This window comes from Oryctolagus cuniculus, unplaced genomic scaffold (assembly GCF_051225735.1).
Source record: "Oryctolagus cuniculus isolate XC-2025 breed Fujian yellow rabbit unplaced genomic scaffold, ASM5122573v1 ptg000038l, whole genome shotgun sequence".
NCBI classification, from domain to species: Eukaryota; Metazoa; Chordata; class Mammalia; order Lagomorpha; family Leporidae; genus Oryctolagus; species Oryctolagus cuniculus.
Genome location: NW_028301686.1, coordinates 668771 through 688496, shown reverse-complemented (window position 1 = coordinate 688496; position 19726 = coordinate 668771).

The window sequence follows — 19726 nt, the reverse complement described above, 5'->3', positions numbered from 1 at the left end:
ATTTCTTTGGCTTTTTTTCTGATTTTTCTTATTTATCATTGTTTGTAATGAATTTTCTGATGTGAGCTTTGGTTTTGAGGCTGCAATATGGAGTTCGGGGCACAAGAGGAAGGTTCTTTTTCAATCAGGGCACAGCTGTTGTCTTGCTGCAATTCTGCTTGCTGTCATTGTTTTGGGTGCCTCAGCTGATTTGTGGATTCTTGTGTTGCAGTTTCCTAAATGTTTTCTGGGTCTGAGTCGGATTTGCCTTCTTATTCCCAAATTTTGTATTCTGATGCAACATAAGCAAGATTTTGGACAGAGTAGCCATTATGAAAGAAAAAAAAAAACACAGCAAATTGCCCTTTCAGGATTAGAAATCTATAGGCAACACGACCAAGATGAGTTTCTGTGTTTTGGAAAATGACATGGAACCCTTCTGCTGAGGGGACAGATTCTAATTCCCTCCAAATTGAGTGTGAGTGCGATTTTGAGGTGAATTCAATCAGAATTCCAAAGTCTGTCTGTGGAAGGGGGGGGATGAATCCGGAAACAGCCAGTTTCCTTCTGTCTAAATCCAGCCAAATACCACAAAGGACTCTTGAATTTCTTTGGCTTTCTCAGATTTCCCTTATTTATCATGGTTTGTAATGAATTTTCTGATGGGAGCTTTGGTTTTGAGGATGGAATATGGAGTTCAGGGCACTGGATTAATGGTCTTGTTCAATCAGGGCACAGCTGTTGGCTTGCTCCAATTCTGTCTTGCTTTCAAGGTTTTGGGTGCCTCAGCCGATTTGTGGTTTCTTGAGCGGCAATTTCCTAAATGTTTTCTGGGTCTGAGTTGGTTTTCCCTTCTTCCTTCCCACATTTTGTATTCTGACGCAATACAAACAAGAGTTTTGACAGAGTAGCCATTATGAAATAAAAAAAAAAAAAACAACAACAAATTAGCGTTTGAAGCTTATAAATCTAAGGGTAACATGACCAAGGTGAGTTTTTGTGATTTGGAAAATAAAATGGAACACTTTGGCTGAGGTGACTGATATTATTGCCTCCAAACTGAGTCTTACTGCGATTTTCAGGTTAATTCAGTCGGAATTCCACAGGCAGTCAGCTGGAGCTGTGGATGAATCTGGGAACAGCCGGTTTCCTTGCAACTAAATCAAGCCCACTATCATTATGGATTCTTGCATTTCTTTGGCTTTTTCTCCATTTTCTTATTTATCATGGTTTGTAATGAATTTTCTGATGTGAGCTTTGGTTTTGAGGCTGCAATATTAAGTTCAGGGCACAAGAGGGAGGTTCTTTTTCAATCAGGGCACAGCTGTTGGCTTGCTCCAATTCTGGCTTGCTGTCATTTTTTTGGGTGCCTCAGCCGATTTGTGGTTTCTTGAGCGGCAATTTCCTTAATGTTTTCTGGGTCTGAGTCGGTTTTGCCTTCTTATTCCCATATTTTGTATTCTGATGCAATACAAGCAAGATTGGGACAGAGTAGCCATTATGAAAGAAAAAAAAAACACAGAAATTGCCCTTTCAGGATTAGAAATCTGCTGGCAACATGATCAAGATTAGTTTCTGTGTTTTGGAAAATGACATGGAACCCTTCTGCTGAGGGGACAGATTCTAATTCCCTCCAAATGGAGTGTGAGTGCAATTTTGAGGTGAAATCAATCAGAATTCCAAAGTCAGTCAGTGGAAGGGGGGGATGAATCTTTAAACAGCCAGTTTCCTTGTGTCTAAATCCAGCCAAATATCACTAAGAACTCGTGCATTTCTTTGGCTTTTGTCTCATTTTTCTGATTTATCATGGTTTGTAATGAATTTTCTGATGTGAGCTTTGGTTTTGAGGCTGGCATATTGAGTTCAGGGCACCGGATCAATGGTCTTTTTCAAACAGGACACAGCTGTTGGCTTGTTGCAATTCTGGCTTGCTGTCATTGTTTTGCGTGCCTCAGCTGTTTTTGGTTTCTTTAGTGGCAATTTCCTACATGTTTTCTGGGTCTGAGTTGGTTTTGCCTTCTTCCTTCCCAAATTTTGTATTCTGACGTAATACAAACAAGAGTTTGGACAGAGTAGACATTATGAAATAAAAAACACAACAAATATGCGTTTGAAGCTTATATATGTACAGGTAACACGAGCAAGGTAAGTTTTTGTGTTTTCGAAAGTAAAATTGAACACTCTGGCTGAGGTGACAGATATTAATTGCCTCCAAAACCGAGTTTCACTGCGATTTTTTTGTTAATTCATTCAGAAACCAAAGACACTCAGTTGGGAGGTGTGGATGAATCTGGAAACAGCCGTTTACATGGCCATAATTCAAGCCCAATATCCCTAAGAACTCCTGCATTTCTTTGGCTTTTTTCTCATTTTTCTTATTTATCATGGTTTGTAATGAATTTTCTGATGTGAGCTTTGCTTTTGAGGCTGGCATATGGAGTTCAGGGCACAAGAGGAAGGTTCTTTTTCAATCAGGGCAAAGCTGTTCTCTTTCTCCAATTCTGGCTTGCTGTCATTGTTGTGGGTTCCTCAGCTGACTTTTGGTTTCTTGAGTGGCAATTTCCTAAATGTTTTCTGGGTCTGAGTTGGTTTTGCCTTCTTCCTTCCCAAATTTTGTATTCTGACGCAATACAAACAAGAGTTTGGACAGAGTAGCAATTATGAAAAAAAAAAAACAAAACAAATAGGCATTTGAAGTTTTGAAATCTACAGGTAAGAAGACTAAGGTGAGTTTTTGGGTTTTGGAAGATAAAATGGAACACTTTGGCTGAGCTGACAGATATTAATTGCCTCCAAACCGAGTTTCACTGCGATTTCTTTGTTAATTCATTCAGAAACCAAAGACACTCAGTTGGGAGGTGTGGATGAATCTGGAAACAGCCGTTTACATGGCAAAAAATCAAGCCCAATATTACTAAGAACTCCTGCATTTCTTTGGCTTTTTTCTCATTTTTCTTATTTATCATGGTTTGTAATGAATTTTCTGATGTGAGCTTTGGTTTTGAGGCTGGTATATTGAGCTCAGGGCACAAGAGGAAGGTTCTTTTTCAATCAGGGCACAGCTGTTGGCTTGCTCCAATTCTGGCTTGCTGTCATAGTTTTGGGTGCCTCAGCCGATTTGTGGTTTCTTGAGCAGCAATTTCCTAAATGTTTTCTGGGTCTGAGTCGGTTTGGCCTTCTTATTCCCAAATTTTGTATTCTGAATCAATACAAGCAAGATTTTGGCAGAGTAGACATTACGAAAGAAAAAAAAATACACAGCAAATTGCCCTTTCAGGATTAGAAATCTACAGGCAACTCGACCAAGATGAGTTTCTGTGTTTTGGAAAATGACATGGAACACTTCTGCTGAGGGGACAGATTCTAATTCCCTCCAAATTGAGTGTGAGTGCGATTTTGAGGTGAATTCAATCAGAATTCCAAGGTCTGTCTGTGGAAGGGGGGGATGAATCTGGAAACAGCCAGTTTCTTTGTGTCTAAATCCAGCCAAATACCACAAAGGACTCTTGAATTACTTTGGCTTTCTCAGATTTCCCTTATTTATCGTGGTTTGTAATGAATTTTCTGATGGGAGCTTTGGTTTTGAGGCTGCAATATGGAGTTCAGGGCACCGCAGGAATGGTCTTTTTAAAACAGGGCACAGCTGTTGGCTTGCTCCAATTCTGTCTTGCTTTCAAGGTTTTGGGTGCCTCTGCTGATTTGTGGTTTCTTGAGCGGCAATTTCCTAAATATTTTCTGGGTCTGAGTTGGTTTTGCCTTGTTCCTTTCCAAATTTTGTATTCTGACGTAATACAAACAAGAGTTTGGACAGAGTAGCCATTATGAAATAAAAAGCACAACAAATATGCGTTTGATGCTTATATATGTACAGGTAACACGAGCAAGGTAAGTTTTTGTGTTTTCGAAAGTAAAATTGAACACTCTGGCTGAGGTGACAGATATTAATTGCCTCCAAAACCGAGTTTCACTGCGATTTTTTTGTTAATTCATTCAGAAACCAAAGACACTCAGTTGGGAGGTGTGGATGAATCTGGAAACAGCCGTTTACATGGCCATAATTCAAGCCCAATATCCCTAAGAACTCCTGCATTTCTTTGGCTTTTTTCTCATTTTTCTTATTTATCATGGTTTGTAATGAATTTTCTGATGTGAGCTTTGCTTTTGAGGCTGGCATATTGAGTTCAGGGCACAAGAGGAAGGTTCTTTTTCAATCAGGGTACAGCTGTTGGCTTGCTCCAATTCTGGCTTGCTGTCATTGTTGTGGGTTCTTCAGCTGACTTTTGGTTTCTTGAGTGGCAATTTCCTAAATGTTTTCTGGGTCTGAGTTGGTTTTGCCTTCTTCCTTCCCAAATTTTTTATTCTGACGCAATACAAACAAGAGTTTGGACAGAGTAGCAATGATGAAATAAAAAACACAACAAATAGGCATTTGAAGCTTTGAAATCTACAGGTAAGAAGACTAAGGTGAGTTTTTGAGTTTTGGAAGATAAAATGGAACACTTTGGCTGAGGTGACAGATATTAATTGCCTCCAAACCGAGTTTCACTGCGATTTTCAGGTTAATTCAGTCAGAAACCACAGACATTCAGCTGGGAGGTGTGGATGAATCTGGAAACAGCCATTTACATGGCAAAAAATCAAGCCCAATATTACTAAGAACTCCTGCATTTCTTTGGCTTTTTTCTCATTTTTCTTATTTATCATGGTTTGTAATGAATTTTCTGATGTGAGCTTTGGTTTTGAGGCTGGTATATTGAGTTCAGGGCACAAGAGGAAGGTTCTTTTTCAATCAGGGCACAGCTGTTGGCTTGCTCCAATTCTGGCTTCCTGTCATTGTTTTGGGTGCCTCAGCTGATTTGTGGTTTCTTGAGCGGCAATTTCCTAAATGTTTTCTGGGTCTGAGTCGGTTTTGCCTTCTTATTCCCAAATTTTGTATTCTGATGCAATACAAGCAAGATTTTTTCAGAGTAGCCATTATAAAAGAAAAAAAAAAACACAGCAAATTGCCCTTTCAGGATTAGAAATCTACAGGCAACGCGACCAAGATGAGTTTCTGTGTTTTGGAAAATGACATGGAACACTTCTGCTGAGGGGACAGATTCTAATTCCCTCCAAATTGAGTGTGAGTGCGATTTTGAGGTGAATTCAATCAGAATTCCAAAGTCTGTCTGTGGAAGGGGGGGATGAATCTGGAAACAGCCAGTTTCCTTCTGTCTAAATCCAGCCAAATACCACAAAGGACTCTTGAATTTCTTTGGCTTTCTCAGATTTCCCTTATTTATCATGGTTTGTAATGAATTTTCTGATGGGAGCTTTGGTTTTGAGGCTGCAATATGGAGTTCTGGGCACTGGATTAATGGTCTTGTTCAATCAGGGCACAGCTGTTGGCTTGCTCCAATTCTGTCTTGCTTTCAAGGTTTTGGGTGCCTCAGCTGATTTGTGGTTTCTTGAGCGGCAATTTCCTAAATGTTTTCTGGGTCTGAGTTGGTTTTGCCTTCTTCCTTCCCAAATTTAGTATTCTGATGCAATGCAAAGAAGAGTTTGTACAGAGTAGCCATTATGAAATAAACAACACAAGAAATAGGCGTTTCAAGATTTTAAATCTGCAGGTAACACGACCAAAGTGAGTTTTTTTGTTTTGGAAAATAAAATGGAAAACTTTGGCTGAGGTGACAGATATTAATTGCCTCCAAACGGAGTTTCACTGTGATTTTCGGGTTCATTCTGTGAGAATTCCACAGGCAGTCAGCTTTAGGCGTGGATGAATCTGGGAACTGCTGGCTTCCTTGCGACTAAACCAACCCAATATCATTATGGATTCTTGCATTTCTTTGGCTTTTTTTCTGATTTTTCTTATTTATCATTGTTTGTAATGAATTTTCTGATGTGAGCTTTGGTTTTGAGGCTGCAATATGGAGTTCGGGGCACAAGAGGAAGGTTCTTTTTCAATCAGGGCACAGCTGTTGTCTTGCTGCAATTCTGCTTGCTGTCATTGTTTTGGGTGCCTCAGCTGATTTGTGGATTCTTGTGTTGCAGTTTCCTAAATGTTTTCTGGGTCTGAGTCGGATTTGCCTTCTTATTCCCAAATTTTGTATTCTGATGCAACATAAGCAAGATTTTGGACAGAGTAGCCATTATGAAAGAAAAAAAAAACACAGCAAATTGCCCTTTCAGGATTAGAAATCTATAGGCAACACGACCAAGATGAGTTTCTGTGTTTTGGAAAATGACATGGAACCCTTCTGCTGAGGGGACAGATTCTAATTCCCTCCAAATTGAGTGTGAGTGCGATTTTGAGGTGAATTCAATCAGAATTCCAAAGTCTGTCTGTGGAAGGGGGGGGATGAATCCGGAAACAGCCAGTTTCCTTCTGTCTAAATCCAGCCAAATACCACAAAGGACTCTTGAATTTCTTTGGCTTTCTCAGATTTCCCTTATTTATCATGGTTTGTAATGAATTTTCTGATGGGAGCTTTGGTTTTGAGGCTGCAATATGGAGTTCAGGGCACTGGATTAATGGTCTTGTTCAATCAGGGCACAGCTGTTGGCTTGCTCCAATTCTGTCTTGCTTTCAAGGTTTTGGGTGCCTCAGCCGATTTGTGGTTTCTTGAGCGGCAATTTCCTAAATGTTTTCTGGGTCTGAGTTGGTTTTCCCTTCTTCCTTCCCACATTTTGTATTCTGACGCAATACAAACAAGAGTTTTGACAGAGTAGCCATTATGAAATAAAAAAAAAAAAACAACAACAACAAATTAGCGTTTGAAGCTTATAAATCTAAGGGTAACATGACCAAGGTGAGTTTTTGTGATTTGGAAAATAAAATGGAACACTTTGGCTGAGGTGACTGATATTATTGCCTCCAAACTGAGTCTTACTGCGATTTTCAGGTTAATTCAGTCGGAATTCCACAGGCAGTCAGCTGGAGCTGTGGATGAATCTGGGAACAGCCGGTTTCCTTGCAACTAAATCAAGCCCACTATCATTATGGATTCTTGCATTTCTTTGGCTTTTTCTCCATTTTCTTATTTATCATGGTTTGTAATGAATTTTCTGATGTGAGCTTTGGTTTTGAGGCTGCAATATTAAGTTCAGGGCACAAGAGGGAGGTTCTTTTTCAATCAGGGCACAGCTGTTGGCTTGCTCCAATTCTGGCTTGCTGTCATTTTTTTGGGTGCCTCAGCCGATTTGTGGTTTCTTGAGCGGCAATTTCCTTAATGTTTTCTGGGTCTGAGTCGGTTTTGCCTTCTTATTCCCATATTTTGTATTCTGATGCAATACAAGCAAGATTGGGACAGAGTAGCCATTATGAAAGAAAAAAAAAACACAGAAATTGCCCTTTCAGGATTAGAAATCTGCTGGCAACATGATCAAGATTAGTTTCTGTGTTTTGGAAAATGACATGGAACCCTTCTGCTGAGGGGACAGATTCTAATTCCCTCCAAATGGAGTGTGAGTGCAATTTTGAGGTGAAATCAATCAGAATTCCAAAGTCAGTCAGTGGAAGGGGGGGATGAATCTTTAAACAGCCAGTTTCCTTGTGTCTAAATCCAGCCAAATATCACTAAGAACTCGTGCATTTCTTTGGCTTTTGTCTCATTTTTCTGATTTATCATGGTTTGTAATGAATTTTCTGATGTGAGCTTTGGTTTTGAGGCTGGCATATTGAGTTCAGGGCACCGGATCAATGGTCTTTTTCAAACAGGACACAGCTGTTGGCTTGTTGCAATTCTGGCTTGCTGTCATTGTTTTGCGTGCCTCAGCTGTTTTTGGTTTCTTTAGTGGCAATTTCCTACATGTTTTCTGGGTCTGAGTTGGTTTTGCCTTCTTCCTTCCCAAATTTTGTATTCTGACGTAATACAAACAAGAGTTTGGACAGAGTAGACATTATGAAATAAAAAACACAACAAATATGCGTTTGAAGCTTATATATGTACAGGTAACACGAGCAAGGTAAGTTTTTGTGTTTTCGAAAGTAAAATTGAACACTCTGGCTGAGGTGACAGATATTAATTGCCTCCAAAACCGAGTTTCACTGCGATTTTTTTGTTAATTCATTCAGAAACCAAAGACACTCAGTTGGGAGGTGTGGATGAATCTGGAAACAGCCGTTTACATGGCCATAATTCAAGCCCAATATCCCTAAGAACTCCTGCATTTCTTTGGCTTTTTTCTCATTTTTCTTATTTATCATGGTTTGTAATGAATTTTCTGATGTGAGCTTTGCTTTTGAGGCTGGCATATTGAGTTCAGGGCACAAGAGGAAGGTTCTTTTTCAATCAGGGTACAGCTGTTGGCTTGCTCCAATTCTGGCTTGCTGTCATTGTTGTGGGTTCTTCAGCTGACTTTTGGTTTCTTGAGTGGCAATTTCCTAAATGTTTTCTGGGTCTGAGTTGGTTTTGCCTTCTTCCTTCCCAAATTTTTTATTCTGACGCAATACAAACAAGAGTTTGGACAGAGTAGCAATGATGAAATAAAAAACACAACAAATAGGCATTTGAAGCTTTGAAATCTACAGGTAAGAAGACTAAGGTGAGTTTTTGAGTTTTGGAAGATAAAATGGAACACTTTGGCTGAGGTGACAGATATTAATTGCCTCCAAACCGAGTTTCACTGCGATTTTCAGGTTAATTCAGTCAGAAACCACAGACATTCAGCTGGGAGGTGTGGATGAATCTGGAAACAGCCATTTACATGGCAAAAAATCAAGCCCAATATTACTAAGAACTCCTGCATTTCTTTGGCTTTTTTCTCATTTTTCTTATTTATCATGGTTTGTAATGAATTTTCTGATGTGAGCTTTGGTTTTGAGGCTGGTATATTGAGTTCAGGGCACAAGAGGAAGGTTCTTTTTCAATCAGGGCACAGCTGTTGGCTTGCTCCAATTCTGGCTTCCTGTCATTGTTTTGGGTGCCTCAGCTGATTTGTGGTTTCTTGAGCGGCAATTTCCTAAATGTTTTCTGGGTCTGAGTCGGTTTTGCCTTCTTATTCCCAAATTTTGTATTCTGATGCAATACAAGCAAGATTTTTTCAGAGTAGCCATTATAAAAGAAAAAAAAAACACAGCAAATTGCCCTTTCAGGATTAGAAATCTACAGGCAACGCGACCAAGATGAGTTTCTGTGTTTTGGAAAATGACATGGAACACTTCTGCTGAGGGGACAGATTCTAATTCCCTCCAAATTGAGTGTGAGTGCGATTTTGAGGTGAATTCAATCAGAATTCCAAAGTCTGTCTGTGGAAGGGGGGGATGAATCTGGAAACAGCCAGTTTCCTTCTGTCTAAATCCAGCCAAATACCACAAAGGACTCTTGAATTTCTTTGGCTTTCTCAGATTTCCCTTATTTATCATGGTTTGTAATGAATTTTCTGATGGGAGCTTTGGTTTTGAGGCTGCAATATGGAGTTCTGGGCACTGGATTAATGGTCTTGTTCAATCAGGGCACAGCTGTTGGCTTGCTCCAATTCTGTCTTGCTTTCAAGGTTTTGGGTGCCTCAGCTGATTTGTGGTTTCTTGAGCGGCAATTTCCTAAATGTTTTCTGGGTCTGAGTTGGTTTTGCCTTCTTCCTTCCCAAATTTAGTATTCTGATGCAATGCAAAGAAGAGTTTGTACAGAGTAGCCATTATGAAATAAACAACACAAGAAATAGGCGTTTCAAGATTTTAAATCTGCAGGTAACACGACCAAAGTGAGTTTTTTTGTTTTGGAAAATAAAATGGAAAACTTTGGCTGAGGTGACAGATATTAATTGCCTCCAAACGGAGTTTCACTGTGATTTTCGGGTTCATTCTGTGAGAATTCCACAGGCAGTCAGCTTTAGGCGTGGATGAATTTGGGAACTGCTGGCTTCCTTGCGACTAAACCAACCCAATATCATTATGGATTCTTGCATTTCTTTGGCTTTTTTTCTGATTTTTCTTATTTATCATTGTTTGTAATGAATTTTCTGATGTGAGCTTTGGTTTTGAGGCTGCAATATGGAGTTCGGGGCACAAGAGGAAGGTTCTTTTTCAATCAGGGCACAGCTGTTGTCTTGCTGCAATTCTGCTTGCTGTCATTGTTTTGGGTGCCTCAGCTGATTTGTGGATTCTTGTGTTGCAGTTTCCTAAATGTTTTCTGGGTCTGAGTCGGATTTGCCTTCTTATTCCCAAATTTTGTATTCTGATGCAACATAAGCAAGATTTTGGACAGAGTAGCCATTATGAAAGAAAAAAAAACACAGCAAATTGCCCTTTCAGGATTAGAAATCTATAGGCAACACGACCAAGATGAGTTTCTGTGTTTTGGAAAATGACATGGAACCCTTCTGCTGAGGGGACAGATTCTAATTCCCTCCAAATTGAGTGTGAGTGCGATTTTGAGGTGAATTCAATCAGAATTCCAAAGTCTGTCTGTGGAAGGGGGGGGATGAATCCGGAAACAGCCAGTTTCCTTCTGTCTAAATCCAGCCAAATACCACAAAGGACTCTTGAATTTCTTTGGCTTTCTCAGATTTCCCTTATTTATCATGGTTTGTAATGAATTTTCTGATGGGAGCTTTGGTTTTGAGGCTGCAATATGGAGTTCAGGGCACTGGATTAATGGTCTTGTTCAATCAGGGCACAGCTGTTGGCTTGCTCCAATTCTGTCTTGCTTTCAAGGTTTTGGGTGCCTCAGCCGATTTGTGGTTTCTTGAGCGGCAATTTCCTAAATGTTTTCTGGGTCTGAGTTGGTTTTCCCTTCTTCCTTCCCACATTTTGTATTCTGACGCAATACAAACAAGAGTTTTGACAGAGTAGCCATTATGAAATAAAAAAAAAAAAACAACAACAACAAATTAGCGTTTGAAGCTTATAAATCTAAGGGTAACATGACCAAGGTGAGTTTTTCTATTTTTGGAAAATAAAATGGAACACTTTGGCTGAGGTGACTGATATTATTGCCTCCAAACTGAGTCTTACTGCGATTTTCAGGTTAATTCAGTCGGAATTCCACAGGCAGTCAGCTGGAGCTGTGGATGAATCTGGGAACAGCCGGTTTCCTTGCAACTAAATCAAGCCCACTATCATTATGGATTCTTGCATTTCTTTGGCTTTTTCTCCATTTTCTTATTTATCATGGTTTGTAATGAATTTTCTGATGTGAGCTTTGGTTTTGAGGCTGCAATATTAAGTTCAGGGCACAAGAGGGAGGTTCTTTTTCAATCAGGGCACAGCTGTTGGCTTGCTCCAATTCTGGCTTGCTGTCATTTTTTTGGGTGCCTCAGCCGATTTGTGGTTTCTTGAGCGGCAATTTCCTTAATGTTTTCTGGGTCTGAGTCGGTTTTGCCTTCTTATTCCCATATTTTGTATTCTGATGCAATACAAGCAAGATTGGGACAGAGTAGCCATTATGAAAGAAAGTATGAAAGAAAAAAAAACACAGAAATTGCCCTTTCAGGATTAGAAATCTGCTGGCAACATGATCAAGATTAGTTTCTGTGTTTTGGAAAATGACATGGAACCCTTCTGCTGAGGGGACAGATTCTAATTCCCTCCAAATGGAGTGTGAGTGCAATTTTGAGGTGAAATCAATCAGAATTCCAAAGTCAGTCAGTGGAAGGGGGGGATGAATCTTTAAACAGCCAGTTTCCTTGTGTCTAAATCCAGCCAAATATCACTAAGAACTCGTGCATTTCTTTGGCTTTTGTCTCATTTTTCTGATTTATCATGGTTTGTAATGAATTTTCTGATGTGAGCTTTGGTTTTGAGGCTGGCATATTGAGTTCAGGGCACCGGATCAATGGTCTTTTTCAAACAGGACACAGCTGTTGGCTTGTTGCAATTCTGGCTTGCTGTCATTGTTTTGCGTGCCTCAGCTGTTTTTGGTTTCTTTAGTGGCAATTTCCTACATGTTTTCTGGGTCTGAGTTGGTTTTGCCTTCTTCCTTCCCAAATTTTGTATTCTGACGTAATACAAACAAGAGTTTGGACAGAGTAGACATTATGAAATAAAAAACACAACAAATATGCGTTTGAAGCTTATATATGTACAGGTAACACGAGCAAGGTAAGTTTTTGTGTTTTCGAAAGTAAAATTGAACACTCTGGCTGAGGTGACAGATATTAATTGCCTCCAAAACCGAGTTTCACTGCGATTTTTTTGTTAATTCATTCAGAAACCAAAGACACTCAGTTGGGAGGTGTGGATGAATCTGGAAACAGCCGTTTACATGGCCATAATTCAAGCCCAATATCCCTAAGAACTCCTGCATTTCTTTGGCTTTTTTCTCATTTTTCTTATTTATCATGGTTTGTAATGAATTTTCTGATGTGAGCTTTGCTTTTGAGGCTGGCATATTGAGTTCAGGGCACAAGAGGAAGGTTCTTTTTCAATCAGGGCACAGCTGTTGGCTTGCTCCAATTCTGGCTTGCTGTCATTGTTGTGGGTTCCTCAGCTGACTTTTGGTTTCTTGAGTGGCAATTTCCTAAATGTTTTCTGGGTCTGACACGGTTTTTCCTTCTTAATCCCAAATTTTGTATTCTGACGCAATACAAACAAGAGTTTGGACAGAGTAGCAATGATGAAATAAAAAACACAACAAATAGGCATTTGAAGCTTAGAAATCTACAGGTAAGAAGACTAAGGTGAGTTTTTGAGTTTTGGAAAATAAAATGGAACACTTTGGCTGAGGTGACAGATATTAATTGCCTCCAAACCGAGTTTCACTGCGATTTTCAGGTTAATTCAGTCAGAAACCACAGACACTCAGCTGGGAGGTGTGGATGAATCTGGAAACAGCCGTTTACATGGCAATAAATCAAGCCCAATATTACTAAGAACTCCTGCATTTCTTTGGCTTTTTTCTCATTTTTCTTATTTATCATGGTTTGTAATGAATTTTCTGATGTGAGCTTTGGTTTTGAGACTGGTATATTGAGCTCAGGGCACAAGAGGAAGGTTCTTTTTCAATCAGGGCACAGCTGTTGGCTTGCTCCAATTCTGGCTTGCTGTCATTGTTGTAGGTTCCTCAGCTGACTTTTGGATTCTTGAGTGGCAATTTCCTAAATGTTTTCTGGGTCTGAGTTGGTTTTGCCTTCTTCCTTGCCAAATTTTGTATTCTGACGCAATACAAACAAGAGCTTGGGCAGAGTAGCCATTATGAAATAAAAAACAAAACAAATAGGCATTTGAAGTTTTGAAATCTACAGGTAAGAAGACTAAGGTGAGTTTTTGAGTTTTGGAAGATAAAATGGAACACTTTGGCTGAGGTGACAGATATTAATTGCCTCCAAACGGAGTTTCACTGCGATATTCAGGTTAATTCAGTCAGAAACCACAGACACTCAGCTGGGAGGTGTGGATGAATCTGGAAACAGCCGTTTACATGGCAATAAATCAAGCCCAATATTACTAAGAACTCCTGCATTTCTTTGGCTTTTTTCTCATTTTTCTTATTTATCATGGTTTGTAATGAATTTTCTGATGTGAGCTTTGGTTTTGAGGCTGGTATATTGAGTTCAGGGCACAAGAGGAAGGTTCTTTTTCAATCAGGGCACAGTTGTTGGCTTGCTCCACTTCTGGCTTGCTGTCATTGTTTTGGGTGCCTCAGCCGATTTGTGGTTTCTTGAGCGGCAATTTCCTAAATGTTTTCTGGGTCTGAGTCGGTTTTGCCTTCTTATTCCCAAATTTTGTATTCTGATGCAATACAAGCAAGATTTTGGCAGAGTAGCCATTATAAAAGAAAAAAAAAAAAAACACAGCAAATTGCCCTTTCAGGATTAGAAATCTACAGGCAACGCGACCAAGATGAGTTTCTGTGTTTTGGAAAATGACATGGAACACTTCTGCTGAGGGGACAGATTCTAATTCCCTCCAAATTGAGTGTGAGTGCGATTTTGAGGTGAATTCAATCAGAATTCCAAGGTCTGTCTGTGTAAGGGGGGGATGAATCTGGAAACAGCCAGTTTCCTTCTGTCTAAATCCAGCCAAATACCACAAAGGACTCTTGAATTTCTTTGGCTTTCTCAGATTTCCCTTATTTATCATGGTTTGTAATGAATTTTCTGATGGGAGCTTTGGTTTTGAGGCTGCAATATGGAGTTCTGGGCACTGGATTAATGGTCTTGTTCAATCAGGGCACAGCTGTTGGCTTGCTCCAATTCTGTCTTGCTTTCAAGGTTTTGGGTGCCTCAGCTGATTTGTGGTTTCTTGAGCGGCAATTTCCTAAATGTTTTCTGGGTCTGAGTTGGTTTTGCCTTCTTCCTTCCCAAATTTAGTATTCTGATGCAATGCAAAGAAGAGTTTGTACAGAGTAGCCATTATGAAATAAACAACACAAGAAATAGGCGTTTCAAGATTTTAAATCTGCAGGTAACACGACCAAAGTGAGTTTTTTTGTTTTGGAAAATAAAATGGAAAACTTTGGCTGAGGTGACAGATATTAATTGCCTCCAAACGGAGTTTCACTGTGATTTTCGGGTTCATTCTGTGAGAATTCCACAGGCAGTCATCTTTAGGCGTGGATGAATCTGGGAACTGCTGGCTTCCTTGCGACTAAATCAAGCCCAATATCGTTATGGATTCTTGCATTTCTTTGGCTTTTTTTCTGATTTTTCTTATTTATCATTGTTTGTAATGAATTTTCTGATGTGAGCTTTGGTTTTGAGCCTGGCATATTGAGTTCAGGGCACAAGAGGAAGGTTGTTTTTCAATCAGGGCACAGCTGTTGGCTTGCTGCAATTCTGGCTTGCTGTCATTGTTTTGGGTGCCTCAGCCGATTTGTGGTTTCTTGAGCGGCAATTTCCTAAATGTTTTCTGGGTCTGAGTCGGTTTTGCCTTCTTCCTTCCAAAATTTTGTATTCTGATGCAATACAAGCAAGATTTTGGCAGAGTAGCCATTATGAAAGAAAAAAAAAAAACACAGCAAATTGCCCTTTCAGGATTAGAAATCTACAGGCAACTCGACCAAGATGAGTTTCTGTGTTTTGGAAAATGACATGGAACCCTTCTGCTGAGGGGACAGATTCTAATTCCCTCCAAATTGAGTGTGAGTGTGATTTTGAGGTGAATTCAATCAGAATTCCAAAGTCTGTCTGTGGAAGGGGGGGATGAATCCGGAAACAGCCAGTTTCTTTGTGTCTAAATCCAGCCAAATACCACAAAGGACTCTTGAATTTCTTTGGCTTTCTCAGATTTCCCTTATTTATCATGGTTTCTAATGAATTTTCTGATGTGAGCTTTGGTTTTGAGGCTGGAATATGGAGTTCAGGGCACTGGATTAATGGTCTAGTTCAATCAGGGCACAGCTGTTGGCTTGCTCCAATTCTGGCTTGCTGTCATTGTTTTGGGTGCCTCAGCCGATTTGTGGTTTCTTGAGCGGCAATTTCCTAAATGTTTTCTGGGTCTGAGTTGGTTTTCCCTTCTTCCTTCCCACATTTTGTATTCTGACGCAATACAAACAAGAGTTTGGACAGAGTAGCCATCATGAAATAAAAAAAAAAAAACAACAACAAATTAGCGTTTGAAGCTTGTGAATCTAAGGGTAACACGACCAAGGTGAGTTTTTGTGATTTGGAAAATCAAATGGAACACTTTGGCTGAGGTGACTGATATTATTGCCTCCAAACTGAGTCTTACTGCGATTTTCAGGTTAATTCAGTCAGAATTCCACAGGCAGTCAGCTGGAGGGGTGGATGAATCCGGGAACAGCCGGTTTCCATGCAACTAATTCAAGCCACTATGATTATGGATTCTTGCATTTCTTTGGCTTTTTTCTCTTTTTTCTTATTTATGATGATTTGTAATGAATTTTCTGATGTGAGCTTTGGTTTTGAGGCTGGCATATTGAGTTCAGGGCACAAGAGGAAGGTTCTTTTTCAATCAGGGCACAGCTGTTGGCTTGTTCCAATTCTGTCTTGTTTTAAGTTTTTGGGTGCCTCAGCGGTGTTTGGTTTCTTGAGAGGCAATTTTCTAAATGTTTTCTGGGTCTGAGTTGGTTTTGCCTTCTTCCTCCCCAAATTTTGTATTCTGACGCAATACAAACAAGAGTTTGGACAGAGTAGCCATTATGAAATAAAAAACACAACACATAGGCATTTGAAGCTTATAAATCTACAGGTAACACGAACAAGGTGAGTTTTTGTGTTTTGGAAAATAAAATGGAAACTTTGGCTGAGGTGACAGTTATATATTGCCTCCAAACTGAGTTTCACTGGGAATTTCAGGTTAATTTAGTCAGAAGTCTACAGGCAGTCAGCTTTAGGGTTGGATGAATCCGGGAACAGCCGGTTTCCTTGAGACTAAATCAAGCCCAATATCATTATGGATTCTTGCATTTCTTCGGCTTTTTTCTCATTTTTCTTATTCATCATGGTTTGTAATGAATTTTCTTGTGTGATCTTTGGTTTTGAGGCTGGCATATTGAGTTCAGGGCACCAGAGGAATGGTCTTTTTCAAACAGGGCTCAGCTGTTGGCTTGCTCCAATTCTGGCTTGCTGTCAATTTTTTGTGTCCCTCAGCCAATTTGTGGATTCTTGAGTGGTAATTTCCTAAATGTTTTCTGGGTCTGAGTTGGTTTTGCCTTCTTATTCCCAAATTTTGTATTCTGATGCAATACAAGCAAGATTTTGGACAGAGTAGCCATTATGAAAGAAAAAAAAAAACACACCAAATTACCCTTTCAGGATTAGAAATCTACAGGCAACATGAGCAAGATGAGTTTCTGTGTTTTGGAAAATGACATGGAACACTTCTGCTGAGGGGACAGATAGTAATTCCCTCCAAATTGAGTGTGAGTGCGATTTTGAGGTGAATTGAGTCAGAATTCCAAACTCAGTCTGTGGAAGGGGAGGATGAATCTTTAAACAGCCAGTTTCCTTCTGTCTAAATCCAGGCAAATATCACAAAGGACTCTTGCATTTCTTTGGCTTTTTCACATTTCCCTTATTTATCATGGTTTGTAATGAAATTTCTGATGTGAGCTTTAGTTTTGAGGCTGGCATATTGATTTCAGGGCAAAAGAGGAAGATTCTTTTTCAATCAGGGCACAGCTGTTGGCTTGCTCCAATTCTGGCTTGCTGTCCTTGTTTTGGGTGCCTCAGCTGATTTGTGGTTTCTTGAGCGGCAATTTCCTAAATGTTTTCTGGGTCTGAGTTGGTTTTGCCTTCTTCCTTCCCAAATGTTGTATTCTGACGCCATACAAACAAGAGTTTGGGCAGAGTAGCCATTATGAAATAAAAAACACAACAAATAGGCATTGGAAGCTTAGAAATCTACAGGTAACTCAACCAAGGTGAGGTTTTGTGTTTTGGAAAATGAAATGGAAGACTTTGGCTGAGGTGACAGATATTAATTGCCTCCAAACTGAGTTTCACTGTGATTTTCAGGTGAATTCAGTGAGAATTCCACAGGCAGTCAGCTGGAGGGGTGGATGAATCCGGGAACAGCCGGTTTCCTTGCGACTAAATCTAGCCCAATATCATTATGGATTCTTGCATGTCTTTGTCTATTTTCTCATTTTTCTTATTTATCATGGTTTGTAATGAATTTTCTGATGTGAGCTTTGGTTTTGAGGCTGCAATATGGAGTTCAGGGAACCTGAGGAATGGTCTTTTTTAATCAGGGCACAGCTGTTGCCTTGCTCCAATTCTGGCTTGCTGTCATTGGTTTGGGTGCCTCAGCCAATTTGTCGTTTCCTCAGTGGCAATTTCCTAAATGTTTACTGGTTCTGAGTTGGTTTTGCCTTCTTCCTTCCCAAATTTTGTATTCTGAAGAAATATAAACAAGAGTTTAGACAGAGTAGCCATTATGAAATTAAAAGCACAACAAATAGGCGTTTGAAGCTTAGAAATCTACGGGTAACACGACTAAGGTGAGTTTTTGATTTTGGAAAATAAAATGGAACACTTTGGCTGAGGTGACAGATATTAATAGTCTCCAAACTGAGTTTCACTGCGATTTTCCGGTTAATTCATTCAGAAGTCCACAGGCAGTCAGCTGGAAGGGTGGATGGATCTGGGAACAGCCGGTTTCGTTGTGACTGAATCAAGCCCAATATCATTATGGATTCTTGCATTTCCTTGGCTATTTTCTCATTTTTCTTTTTATCATGGTTTGTAATGAATTTTCTGATGTGAGCTTTGGTTTTAATGCTGGCATATTGGGTTCAGGGCACAAGAGGAAGGTTCTTTTTCAATCAGGGCACAGCTATTGGTTTGCTACAATTCTGTCTTGCTTTAAAGGTTTTGGGTGCCTCAGCATTGTTGTTTTTTGATCCACATTTTCTGAATGTTTTCTGGGTCTGAGTTGGTTTTGCCTTCTTCCTTCCCAAATTTTCTGACGCAATACAAACAAGAGTTTGGACAGAGTAGCCATTATGAAATTAAAAACACAACATTACGCATTTGAAGCTTAGATATCGATAGGTAACACGACCAAGGTGAGTTTTTGTGTTTTAGAAAGTGTCATGGAACACTTCTGCTGAGGGGACAATATCTAATTCCCTCCAAAGTGAGTTTCACTGCGATTTCCAGGTTAATTCAGTCAGAATACACATTCACTCAGCTGGGAGGTGTGGAAGAATCTGCAAACAGCAGTTTACATGGGAATAAATGAAGCCCAATATCACTAAGAACTCCTGCATTTCTTTGGCTTTTTTCTCATTTTTCTTATTTATCATGGTTTGTAATGAATTTTCTGATGTGAGCTTTGGTTTTGAGGCAGGCATATTGAGTTCAGGGCACAGCTGTTGGCTTGCTCCAATTCTGGCTTGCTGTCCTTGTTTTGGGTGCCTCAGCTGACTTTTGGTTTCTTGAGCGGCAATTTCCTAAATGTTTTCTTGGTCGGAGATGGTTTTGCCTTCTTCCTTTCCAAATTTTGTATTCTGACGCAATATAAACTAGAGTTTGGACAGAGTAGCCATTATGAAATAAAAAACACAACACATAGGCGTTTGAAGCTTAGAAATCTACAGGTAACACGACCAAGGTGAGTTTTTGTGTTTTGGAAAATAAAATGGAACACTTTGGCTGAGGTGACAGATATTAATTGCCTCCAAACTGAGTTTCACTGTGATTTTCAGGTTAATTCAGTGAGAATTGCACAGGCAGTCACCTGGAGGGGTGGATGAATCCAGGACTAGCCGGATTTCTTACGACTAAATCAAGCCCAATATCATTATGGATTCTTGCTTTTCTTTGGCTTTTTTCTCATTTTTCTTATTTATCATGGTTGGTAATGAATTTTTGATGTGAGCTTTGCATTTGAGGCTGCAATAAGAACTTCCGGGCACAAGAGAAATGTTCTTTTTCAATCAGGGCACAGCTGTTGGCTTGCTCTAATTGTGGCTTGCTGTCATTGTTTTGGGTGCCTCAGCAAATTTGAGGTTTCTTGAGTGGCAATTTCCTAAATGTTTTCTGGGTCTGACACGGTTTTTTCTTCTTATTCCCAAATTTTTTATTCTGACTCAATACAAACAAGAGTTTGGACAGAGTAGCCATTATGAAATAAAAAACACAACAAATAGGCGTTTGAAGCTTAGAAATCTACAGGTAACACGACCAAGGTGAGTTTTTGTGTTTTGGAAAATAAAATGGAACACTTTGGCTCAGGTGACATATATTAATTGCCTCCAAACTGAGTTTCCCTGTGATTTTCAGGTTAATTCAGTGAGAATTGCACAGGCAGTCACCTCGAGGTGTGGACGAATCCAGGAATAGCCGGATTCCTTACGACTAAATCAATCCCAATATCATTATGGATTCTTGCATTTCTTTGGCTTTTTTCTCATTT